General features: G+C 42.8%; 2 non-coding genes and 1 pseudogene across 2 annotated transcripts; 1 reads left to right on the forward strand and 2 right to left on the reverse strand.

The window, feature by feature from the left end:
• Positions 1–6,741: 6,741 nt before the first annotated feature.
• LOC116626450 overlaps positions 6,742–11,222 on the forward strand; it is a 7,981-nt pseudogene continuing 3,500 nt past the window's right edge.
• TRNAE-CUC lies at positions 10,687–10,758 on the reverse strand. The gene has a single exon. It is a non-coding gene; the product is annotated as a tRNA-Glu (tRNA).
• Positions 11,016–11,121, reverse strand: TRNAL-CAA. Its single transcript has 2 exons — positions 11,084–11,121; positions 11,016–11,061 (listed from the first exon to the last, which is right to left on the reverse strand). It is a non-coding gene; the product is annotated as a tRNA-Leu (tRNA).

Consider the following 11,222-nt stretch of genomic DNA (forward strand, 5'->3'; position numbering starts at 1 on the left):
AACAAAACTAAAAGTCAGCCTATGGAATGGGAGAAGATATTTGCAAATGGCATATCAGATAAGGCTTAATGTCCAAAATCTATAAAGAACTTATCAAACTCAACACCCAAAAAACAAGTAATCCAGTTAAGAAATGGGCAGAAGACATGAATAGACATTCTTCCAAAGAAGACATCCAGATGGCTAACAGACACATGGAAAGATGCTCAACATCACTTATCATGGTAATACAAATCAAAACCATGATGAGATACCACCTCACACTTGTCAGAATCACTAAAATTAACAACACAAGAAACAACAGGTGTTAGCAAGGATGCAGAAAAGGGGAACCCTCTTGCACTGTTGGTGGGAATGCAAACTGGTGCAGCCACTCTGGAAACAGTATGGAGGTTCCTCCAAAAATGAAAAATAGAGCTACCTTATGACCCATCAATTGCACTACTAGGTATTTATCCAAAGGATACAAACATAGTGATTCAAAGGGGCACATGCACCCCAATGTTTATAGCAGCAATGCCCACAATAGCCAAACTATGGAAAGAGCCCAGATGTCCGTTGATATAGATAAATGGATAAAGAAGATGTGGTATATATATACAATGGAATGATACTCAGCCATCAAAAAAAAAAAAGAAATCTTGCCATTTGCAATGACATGGATGGAGCTAGAAGGTGTTATGCTAAGTGAAAACAAAGTCAGTCAGACAAAGACAAATACCACATGATCTCACTCATGTGGAATTTAAGAAACAAATGTTGAACATAAGACAGGGAGAGAAAAAGAGAGGGAAACAAATCATGAGGCTTTTAACTACAGAGAAAAAAAACGTTGTTGGAGGGAGGGAGGTGGGGGGTGGGATAGATGGGTGACAGGTATTAAGGAAAGCACTTGTTATGATGAGTGCTGGGTGTTATTTGTAAGTGACGAATCACTGATTCTATTCCCAAAACCAAACCTAAAATTTAAATAATAAAAAAATTAAAAAAAAATTTAAAGACAAAAGTACAAAGGAGGCTAGATACTATTCCCCCCTAGAGCTGAAGCTTTGCAGCCCTCTATGATCAGTAAACTTGGTGGGAGGGAGCTGTTTGTGGGGCCTTTGAGGGAGGGGCCTGGTGCCCTGATTCTCGGGTGGACTTGCCCTGGTGGAGATGCGCCTCCAGGACGCAATGAGGCAGGGCTCGGGGTACGGAGCTCCGGCCTGCACTGGGCGGCGCTGCTCCTTGAAGGCTCTCAGCGCTGTTCGGTGGTAAGCCCATGGCAGCGCCCTGCTCTCTAGCCCCCGAGCTGCATATTCACGCTCCCCCCGCTGTCTTCAGTGAGCCTTCACGGAAAAGCACTCAATCACTCTTGTCTTCCCGGTTTCCATCAGAATCCTGTGTCCACCCTGCCTGAGCCTGAGCGTTCTTGTCTCAGGTGGGCGACTGAGTTTCAAAACCCCAAATTTTAGGGAAGCCCATGGCCTGTACCCACGCTGTTCCTGCCAGGGAGAGCGTCGCCAGGCCCCTGCCGTTCGCTGGGCCATCCTGGAAAAGCGGGCACAGGGCCGCGAAGCAGTCCCCAGTTTATGTCCACACGGAGCAGAGAGCCGGCTCCTCGAGCCACTGCTCCCAGCTGGCTTCCAGGCTCCTGTGCCTGGGACCAGTCCAGCTGGTTGGCACCAGCCGTCCTTCTGGTGACCCAGGGGATCCTCAGACCACGCTGTCCCACCTGGGATTCTGCCCGGCTTCCCCACCTGAGCACCTTTAGGTCAGGCGCATCCCCCGCCGTAGCGGACTTCCAAAAGGTCAGATTTTGCCCTCCGCTGCTTATAGTAGTTTGTGGTACCTCTGTGAGCAGGCTCCCTCCCCGCCCCCACATCCACGGCTGCATCTCCCCAAATTCAAGTCTCCGCACCTGCTACCTTCCAGAAGGTGGTCACGTTTTTACTTGTAGACTTGCAGTTTTTGTTCTCTTAGACCTCCGACTGGCTGCTCAGGTGTTCCGAATAACTTGACATCTAGCAGTATCCAAGGGAGGAGACTAATCCTCTGCGGGCTTCACGCCCTCATCTGCATTTCTTTACAGCTTTATCACCCAAAGAACATCCCTGGACGTGATGATTAAGTCTCATCCTTCATGCTTTTCACAATTCAAAAGGTCTTAAGTCTCTTTTAATCTGCAAGTTCCTCCTGCACCTCTTCTTTCCTTTATAATTTATCTGCGGAAAGGTCCGGGTCATGGGACCCGCAGTTTGTACTGGTGTGGATATTGCCGTTTGTGTATTCATTGTGCTGTTGAGCTTGCTTCTCAGTCCTCAGAATTTCCTGCAAACGGGTTCAGAGGCTTGATCAGATCCAAGTTTGGTTACTTTGGCAGAAATATGGAGGGTAGTGTTGTGTTCCTTCATCAGGAGGCACCTCATGCCTAATTTGTCTCTTGGGATATGAGCAGCTGTTGATGCTCAATGCTTAAATCCATTAAATCCACTGGTTTATTGGAGGTTAGAAATATGAGTTTCTAAAAACTATTCTTTTTTTTTTAGCCAGAATACTTTTATGAAGACCATTTCTCCTTCTTTACTTTTTGTTTTCCCACTGTTTTAAATCACACAAGAAAGGCAACGTAAATGCCTGATTTTTCTCTTTTACTAGTTTTCAAGATGATAAATCTGTCCTATATTATTTTCCAAATGTAGTCAATTAATTTTTTGTATCATTCTGAAATTTATTTTTAAGCATATATGATGGGTTTTGATCAATTGCAATGGTTATCCTCATTGAAATTCAAATTGTCCCATCCTTGGCCAGTGGATATCCTTTCAAGTTGACCCTTGAGTCCTTTAGTCATGAACCTAATAGTTATGCTATATTCCTGGCTATTTGGTATGGTAAGTTCCAGGCTCATCTTGTACATTTTTTGTGCCAACCTGGAGTTAGCCATTTATCCAAGTTTCCTTGCTTTTTTTTTTTTTTTTTAACAAGGAAATGGCATTTTAAAACCTAAGCTGTTCTGGGGGCTAGGGATACTCAATACTATTAGGTTGGTTATTATTTTTAAGCCTTTTCAGTAGACAAAACTGAAACATTAAACACTTCATGAATTCTTTCTTTCTTTTTTTAGTTTTTACTCTTAATCTACTTAGTTAACATACAATTTTACATTAATTTCAGGTGTATAATATAGTAATTCAACAATTCCATACATCACCCTGTGCTCATCACAAAAAGTTCCCTCCTTAATCCCCATCAGCTATTTAACCCACCTCCCCACCCACCTCCGCTCTGGTAACCATCAGTTTGTTCTCCATAACTAAGAGTCTGTTTCTTGATTGCTTCTTTATCTCTTTTTCCCCTTTGCTTGTTTGTTTTGTTTCCTAAATTCCACACAAGAGTGAAGTCAGATGATATTTGTCTTTCTTTGACTGACTTATTTTACTTACCATTATACTCTCTAGGTCCATCCATGTCATTGCAAATGGCAAGATTTCACTCTTCTTTTCTTTTCTTCTTTTTTTTTTGGCTGAATATATTCCATTGTATATACTACATCCTCTTTATCCATCCATCCACCAATGGACATGTGTTGCTTCTTGGCTATTGTAAATAATGCTGCTATAAACATAGGGGTGCATCTTTGAATTAGTGTTTTTGTATTCTTTTGGTAAAGACCCAGTAGTGCAATTGCTGGATCATAAGGTAATTCTATTTTTAACTAACTGAAGAAGCTCCATACTGTTTTACACAGTGGCTGCACCAGTTTGCTTTTCACAAACAGTGCGAGAGGGTTCCTGTTGCTCCCTATCCTATCCAACACCTGTTGTTTCTTGTGTTGTTGGTTTTAGCTATTCTGACAGGTGTGAGCTGATATCTCTCTTTTCAAAGTTTTATTTATTTTTTTATACTTTTTTAATTTAAAAATTAAAAAAAATAAATAGAATTAAAAGTTTTATTTAAATTTTAGTTATTTAACATATAGGGAGTGAGGAAGAAGGGGGCAGGAGGGTAGGGAGGATGCTCACAAGCCCTGAGTGCCACCCAGGAAGGCACAGGGTAACAAACGGCCCTCTATTGTCTGAGGCCTGGAGATCAGCAGCACTGACCAAACAAATCAGTGAAGCTACAGAAGGGTCGAGCCAAGGAACACACGCTGCTGGAACTGTCAGGGTTTGGGAGCTTCTGCTGATGTAGCCTCATGAATAAACTTGTTAGTACCCCAGCTCTCTGCCTCTCCAGGTCCTCTGTCCTTCACCTCCTTCTTCCTGCAGAACCAAGGTAATCCCAGAAACTCCTTGACTGGCAACCACTCACCCTGAAGAGTTTCTGGAAGCCTCAATGCAAGCAGTATTGTGCTTTGTCTGCCCAGTTGTGGAAAGATTAGTCGGATGCCCATTAAAGGGATTTCTAGGAGGGGAAAGAAAATGTACAGGGCATTTAGGAACCCCACATATGCTTGGCTGGTGGAATTGTGGTGCGCCCTGAGCACTCTGGCTCTCTCTGGACCGTGGGCCATCTCCTCCTTCACACACTCCCACTCCTGCAGGGAGTCAAAGACACAGAGTGACCAGGAGCCAGGCTCTGCTGTTTCCACCATTTCTAGATGTGTGGTGTGATCTTTCAAGTTACTTAGCATCTTTGAGTCTTGCTTTCATACACTGTAAAATGAGGCAATAGTGCTGTACTGTTAAATGAATTACCATATGTAAGGTGCAGAACATGGCTCAGAAGAAGGGCTCAACCACTGTGACTATTGTACCCTGGGGACACCATGGCCCTGGACAAACAGAGCAAGAGTGACTCAATCCACTTGTTTCCTGCACAGCTGTGAGCTGGGACTCTGCCTTCTCTTCTCCCTTCCTCTACCACCCAGCACCACCCCGCCCCCGGCCCCAGGCTCTCAGCACACATAAGGGCAATGAGCTTACCCCCAAGCAGAACTGGAGGGGAGAAAGTTATTATGGACTAAATGTTGTCCATTCTCTCCCGAATTCATATATTGAAGCCCTAATTCCCAAAGTGATGGTGTTTGGAGATGGGGCCTTTTGGAGGCAGTTGGATTTAAATGGAAATGGGAGGTGGGGGTGGGCGAGATGGGTGAAGGGGGTTAAGAGGTACAAACTTCCAATTATAAAATAAATAAGTCTTTTGCCATTTGCCACAACATGGGTGGAGGTAGAGGGTATTATGCTAAGCGAAAGAAGTCAGGCAGAGAAAGACAAATACCATATGATGTCATTCATATGTGGAATTTAAGAAATAATACAGATGAACATATGGGAGGGGGGAAAAAGGAGACAGGGAAACAAATCATAAGAGACTCATAACTGTAGAGAACAAACTGAGGTTTGATCAAGGAGGTGGGGGGGGGGAAGGGCTAAATGGGTGATGGGTATTAAGGAGGGCACTTGCTTTGAGCACGGAGTATTGTATGTAAGTGATGAATCACTAAATTCTACTCCAGAAACCAATATTGCACCATATGTTAACTAAATAAAATTTAAATAATAAATAAATAAATAAGTCATGGGGATTTAATATATAACATGGTAACTTGTTAATAATGCAATACAATATACAATAGTATATTTGAAAGTTACTAAAGAGTAGACCTTGGGCGCCTGGGTGGCTCAGTTGGTTAGGCGACTGCCTTCAGCTCAGGTCATGGTCCTGGAGTTCCGGGATCGAGTCCCGCATCGGGCTCCCTGCTCAGCGGGGGGTCTGCCTCTCCCTCTGACCCTCTTCCTGCTCGTGCTCTCTGTCTCTCATTCTCTCTTTCTCAAATAAGTAAATAAAAAATCTTTAAAAAAAAAAAAAGAGTAGATCTTAAAAGTTCTCATCACAAGAAAAAAATTGTAACTCTGTGAGGTGATGGATATGAATTAGATTTATTGTGGTGATCATTTTGCAATGTATACATATATCAAATCATTATTTTGTACACCTGAAACTAATACAATGTTCTATACCAATTATATCTCAATCTAAAAAAAACACAAAACATTATGAGTTGTGTCTGTGAGAGTGTCTCTGGATGAGACAAATTAAATAATTTAATTAAATTAATAAAATAAAATAAATGGAACATCATGACCCTTCAAATTGATTTCAGAACTGAATGGTATTGTTGAAATGTTTTACAAGTGTCAGTCTAAATTCATGCCTGGGCGCCTCAGTCGTTAAGCATCTGCCTTCAGCTCAGGTCCTGATCCCACGGTCTTGGGAGGTCTTGGGTTCAAGCCCTGCATCGGGCTCCCTGCTCAGCGGGGAGCCTGTGTCTCCCTCTGTCTGCTGCTCCCCCTACTTGTGCACTCTCTTTCTCTGTCAAATAAATAAATAATATCTTTTAAAATAAATAAATGAATAAACAAATAATTTTGTCCAAGAGACAATAAACAAATTATGTAGTTTTCACCTTTGTATATCAATTTTAAATATAATATACCTGCATGCTATATGATGAGAGAGAGGGGCAGTGGGTGAGAGACTCTCCTCCTTTGCCTCCAGTTCTCTGTGGACCAGGGGATGATTTCTGGAGCTCTGGGCACATACAGCAGAATTCAGTGGGCACTTCCCACACATGTGTACACATGTGTATGTTGCATCACCCATATACAGACTGAGAGATTAAAGGAAGGCATAGGCTATGAGGTGTCAGCTCCATATAATCACCTCCACAGAGGTTCCACAAATGCACATGCACACCCTCACACAGACAGATGGCTGCGTGCACCTGCCATCTCTCTATTCAACACAAAATAGATGCTAATTACCTCCAGTAATGTCGATTACATCCACACCAAGCAGGCAATGCTACCCTTGCTCACCCCAGAGATCTATGTAATCACCCACCACACCCTCTCCTCGCCACCCACATTTAGCCAAACCAAGCTGCTGATCAAGAACCAGAGGTACTCTGGTGACCTGGGCCTGAGGATGGAGCTCTGAGATGGGGAAGGAGGACCTTGCATGCTGAATTCCTTGTGTTCTGCGAATTCCAGGAAGGTACTAGAAGCCTGGCCGGAGATGGAGCAATTACAGTACAACCTCCTTCTGGAGGAGAGTCCCTGTGCTCTGCAGGTATTCAGGCGTATTTCAGAGTAACTAAATGAAGAGGTTTGAATGAGGACTGATTGAGTGGTTGGGTTGTTATTAAGTACAGCTATTTACTTATGCAAATAGGAAGTTCTTTTTTTTTTTAAGATTTTATTTATTTTTATTTGACACAGAGAGATAGTGAGAGAGAGAGCACAAGCAGGGGGAGCAGCAGGCAGAGGGAGAGGGAGAAGCAGGCTCCCCGCTGAGCAAGGACCCTGGGATCATGACCTGAGCCGAAGGCAGCGGCTTAACCAACTGAGCCACCCAGGCGCCCGGCAAATAGGGAGTTCTTGAAGGCAGGGACTTTTTCTTCTTCTTCTTCTTTTTTTTTAAAGATTTTATTTATTTATTTGACAGAGAGAGACACAGCGAGAGAGGGAACACAAGCAGGGGGAGTAGGAGAGGGAGAAGCAGGCTTCCCGCGGAGCAGGGAGCCCGATGCGGGGCTCGATCCCAGGACCCTGGGATCATGACCTGAACCAAAGGCAGACACTTAACGACTGAGCCACACAGGCGCCCCATTCTTCTTCTTTTTTAAAAAAATATTTTATTTATTTATTTGACAGACACAGCGAGAGAGGGAACACAAGCAGGGGGAGCGGCAGAGAGAGAGGGAGAAGCAGGCTTCCCGCGGAGCAGGGAGCCCGATGTGGGGCTCCATCCCAGGACCCTGAGATCATGACCTGAGCCAAAGGCAGACACTTAACCGACTGAGCCACACAGGCGCCCCCTTTTTCTTATTCTTCTCAGTGATTTAATAAACATTATTATGTGTCTACCCTTTAACTGACTCTGCAGGTCCATTTGGCCATTTTTTCCCTCCCTCCATCTTGCCTCCCCTTTTCTTTCCTTCTTCTCTCCTTTCTTCCCTTCAATTGCACCTTGTTCCGATAGGCATTTAAGGTAACACAGAGCCTGGCACATTGTTGATGATTTGCTCAGTCTTTAACTGTGAATGAAGGAATGAGAGAGGAAAAAAAGAAGGTCCAGGAAAGATGACAAAGCCTCCTTCAAGCCAGTTTCCAGCCCACCATTCAGACAGACAAGTAATTTTCCTGTCTTCCCTATTTTAACCAGTCCATTAAGTGCTCCAGAGGAGGGCTTCTGAGGTCAGAGTCAGCAGAGATGGAGCAATGGGAAGATGTCTTCCTAGTAACCCTAAAGAGCTTGAGTCAGTGTCTCACCTCTTCCAAGTTCTCTCCTCCCAGCACCTGTCTGGGCAAGGAGGCCCTGACTCTACTCACACCAATGTTATCTCCAGGGAAAAGCCTTCACAGGGGCCCCTGAGGTCCCAGCTCCCTGGACTGCCCCTTCTGAGACTTCACTATAATTTTGTTATTTTTACAATGATAAATAAAAGGAATCCTATAGTACACGACCTTTTGAGATTGGGATTGATTCTTTCACTCTGCATAATTACCTGAGCTCTGTCCAAGTTGTTGCCTATATCAATAATTCATGTGTTCTTATTGCTAAGTAACATTCTATGGTATTCTGTGATGCTAGTCTATGGAATTCTATTTTACGGTTTAACCATTCACCTACTGATGAGCATTTCAGTTGTTTCCTGGTTTTGGCTGTTATAAATAAATGTGCTATGAATATTTGTGTATAGGTTTTTTGTGAGCAGAAGTTTTCATTTCTCTATTTCTCTATCTATCCTGAGATAAATGCTTAAGAATGTAATTGTTGGGTTGTAATATAAGTGCCTGTTTAATATTGTAAAAAATTGCCAGACTCTTTCCAGAGTGGCAGCATCATTTTATATTCTTTTTTTAAAAAAGATTTTATTTATTTATTTGAAAGAGAGAGACAGCTAGAGAGGGAACACAAGCAGGGGGAGTGGGAAAGGGAGAAGCAGGCTCTGGGCTGAGCAGGGAACCCAATGTGGGGCTTGATCCCAGGGAATCATGACCTGAGCCGAAGGCAGACGCTTACGGACTGAGCCACCCAGGCGCCCCCCATTTTACATTCTGACCAGCAATGAATAAATGATCCAGTTTCTCTTTATCCTCACTAGCATTTGGTGTTATCACTTTTTATTTTAGCCATTCTGCAAAGAGAGTGGGGGTATCTCGTTGTGATTTTAATTTGTACTTCAATAAAATAAACATTAATGTCTTTTCATGTCTTTGGCTTATTTTTTTCAATTGGATTGTTTTACTTTTTTACCATTGTTTTGAAAGTTCTCTGTGTATCCTATGTATGAGTCCTTTGTCTGATATGTGGTTTACAAATATTTTTTTCTATCTATTCCTTGTCTTATCATCCTCTTAACAAGGTCTTCTGCAGAATAAATTTAATTTTTACAAGGTCTGATTTAATAATGTTTTATGGATTATACTTTTGTTGTTATCTAAGAACTCTTCACTAAGCCCTAAGTCCTGAGGATTTTCTCTTATATTTTCTCCTAAAAATTTTATAGTTTTATATGTAATATTTAAATCTGTGATTGATTTTGAGCTGATTTTTGTGTAAAATGTGAGCAGTTTTTCAAATAAAGTGTATTCATCTACTAATAAATTTTATATACCCATGGTAGAAAAATTAGCATATGCATAACATTACAACAAAGAAAATTAAGAATTTTCATAATCCTACCACTTACAGAAAATCATAAAAAATCATAAAAGTTACATTTAGATGTTTGTCCTTTCAACTTTCTTTTTCCTTTGTTCTTATATATGTTTGGATCCCTTCCAATTCCTTTTGAAGATGAGGGAAGTTTTCAAAATTAAACTTAGAGGTTAGATAGAATTTCATTCTCTTTCTTCTTCATCCTTTAACCAGTTTTACTAGTTAGAAAACTAAGTTTTAGAGAGGATAAGCAACTTGCCTTCAGTTGGAAAGGCACAGTCAGGACTTACACATCTCAAGCTGACCACTTACCTAGCCATCCATCATTCACTGTGCCTTGCTCCATAGTGGGCTAAATTACAACAAACAAAAAACAACAAAAGCAATTGCTAGAACACAGTAGAGCAGAAGTAAAATTCTTTGTGCAAGATTTGGAGCTGTCTGGGAAACAAGGTTCTGAATAGTAAGGAAATAGAGTGTACCCTAGGGCAGCCCTGGCCTGGAGGTCTAGAAAACGTGTCCAAAGAGAAATGAATACTTTGAAAAACAATAAATTAGGCACAGAGGCTCAGAACATTATACAAATGTTAAGAAGACAGAATTTAAATGTGATTTAACTGTTTTTATTATTACAATATATTATTTTCCACAGGCATGACAATAGAAAGTGAAAATTCCTAGAATAAAGAACTTTAAAAAGAAGCTATAAAAGATACTTTGGGAACAATTGGGAGAAATTTGAATGTGAACTGGCATATGATGATATGTTAATGTTGAACAGTGTAATGATGTCTGCAACTTTCACATGGGTGGCAAGCTGGGGATGCGAGAAAGAGAGAAATGCAGCAAAATATTAACCAACGTCGTATCTAGGTAGAGAGAACACCTGCCTGCATCCTGGGTATACGACAATGCCAGACACAGAGTCAGCGCTTATTAATCGTGTAGTACCGTTCACTTAGTTACTTTCTGCAAAAACAGAAACTTACCAGATACAGTTTGAGGTTTTGTAGCGGAAAGAAAAAAAGCTCATTCCCTGACCGGGAATCGAACCCGGGCCGCGGCGGTGAGAGCGCCGAATCCTAACCACTAGACCACCAGGGAGGACGTGATATGTGCTCTTCTACTAAGCTAGACAAAATATGTGGTGTATGACACAAATTGGGAGCGCGAACGCGATTGGCTACATTTTAGCTGCCTAAACCGCCTCTGCCACTGCAGATCCGGAAAGAGAGGTAATGGAGGACTGCGGCGACGTTAAAGTCTGAGAATGGCTGCTTTCTCGGAAAAAAAAGGAACCGCCAGCAGCCACTGGATGGCTTTGGGATCCTTTAGGGGAAGAGAAAAAAAAAAAAGGTGTGTGTCAGAAGTGGGATTCGAACCCACGCCTCTATTCAGAGACCAGAACACCCGCAGGGAAGGTGAGCACCTTGAGTCTGGCGCCTTAGACCACTCGGCCATCCTGACACCCGGCGGGGCAGGCGGCTGTGCAGAACCCGCTTCCTGTGGGGCTCGCCGCGCCGCCCCGCCCGCCGCCGCGCCCCCCGCCGCGCGGGCCCCGCCCCCCC

Source organism: Phoca vitulina, unplaced genomic scaffold (genome assembly GCF_004348235.1).
Source record: "Phoca vitulina isolate PV1807 unplaced genomic scaffold, GSC_HSeal_1.0 scaffold87, whole genome shotgun sequence".
NCBI lineage: Eukaryota > Metazoa > Chordata > Mammalia > Carnivora > Phocidae > Phoca > Phoca vitulina.